Source organism: Meleagris gallopavo, chromosome 1, assembly GCF_000146605.3.
Source record: "Meleagris gallopavo isolate NT-WF06-2002-E0010 breed Aviagen turkey brand Nicholas breeding stock chromosome 1, Turkey_5.1, whole genome shotgun sequence".
In the NCBI taxonomy this organism is placed as follows: domain Eukaryota; kingdom Metazoa; phylum Chordata; class Aves; order Galliformes; family Phasianidae; genus Meleagris; species Meleagris gallopavo.
Window position 1 is genome coordinate 97,362,384 of NC_015011.2, and position 1,083 is coordinate 97,363,466.

A 1,083-nucleotide genomic window follows, 5' to 3' on the forward strand; every position below is an offset into this window, starting at 1 on the left:
CTTTCATTGTCCCCAGTTTTTGCTATTTTGAGGGGACTCAGAGCTGTTCCTTCTGAACATTTTGTTTGTATTTTGAAAAGTAACTGTAATGCTCATGTCTGAGCTTAGAATTCGAAAAGGAATCTCAAAAACACTCTCCTATTTGTTTCTTCCCCTGGAACGAGCTAGAAGATCCTAAATTCATACTTACAATCAAGAGGCTGCTACCACTGAGTTGTTGGTTAATTCTTCCTAGTTAAGACACAAGCGCATAAATCAATTGGTAGCCCTCATGCATTATATTTTTCCTGGAATAGTGAATGAACAAAACACTAGATTTCACATCAATTTAACATGAAACAAATGTCATGATCTAGTCCTATTCTACCTCTGTTCAGCTTCTGTCAGTCAGAACTCGTACTGTCACATCCTGGGTAGAAGGCAGCCAAAGGAGCCCTCTAATGAGTAAAGTCTTGACAGACCTTCAGAGCTCTGATCCTTAAAGGAGGCTGTGAGGTAAGGCTCTAGGAGTAGGAACTAAAATGTACCTGGAAAGAAATCTTTGCTCCTGCAGAACAAGGTGCAGGAAATAAAAGTTTAAATTACTTTTGCAAAAGCAAAAGAATATCTGCATTATGCATTAGAAATACTTATCAGTTTTTGTTTCTTCAGTTTTTAGTTCTATTGTCTGAAATATATAAATAAAGACTAGTTTGCAGTAAAATATCCTCAGTAGACTACACTTAATGCATCTTGTTTTATTTTTTCTTTTTCTTTTTTTTTTTGCCCTTTTCTAGAATGTAAGTCAGTAGAACTGTAATTTCCTGTACTCATTGAACTTCATCACTTCTGTTGTTTTGTATTTTTTAATGTGATTATGGTAATATCACTAGTAAATACTTTGCAAAATCAAAATTATCATCATCATTTAGAGTGTTTTTATTTTTCTGACACTTCTTCACATGAACAACAGATTTTCATGAAAAAAAATATTGATTGAGAGAAAAGAACAACTTGTTAAACTGAGAGTAATTTGGTAAGTATCATTAAAAAAGCATAATTTCATTTGTTCTTGAATATTTTCACAATGGCAATACCAATCCT

General features: G+C 33.3%; 1 protein-coding gene across 2 annotated transcripts in view; it reads right to left on the reverse strand.

Moving 5' to 3' along the window:
- Window positions 1-1,083, reverse strand: part of TMPRSS15 (transmembrane serine protease 15) — an 83,154-nt gene that overhangs the window by 37,329 nt on the left and 44,742 nt on the right. The gene's annotated exons all lie outside the window — the stretch shown is intronic.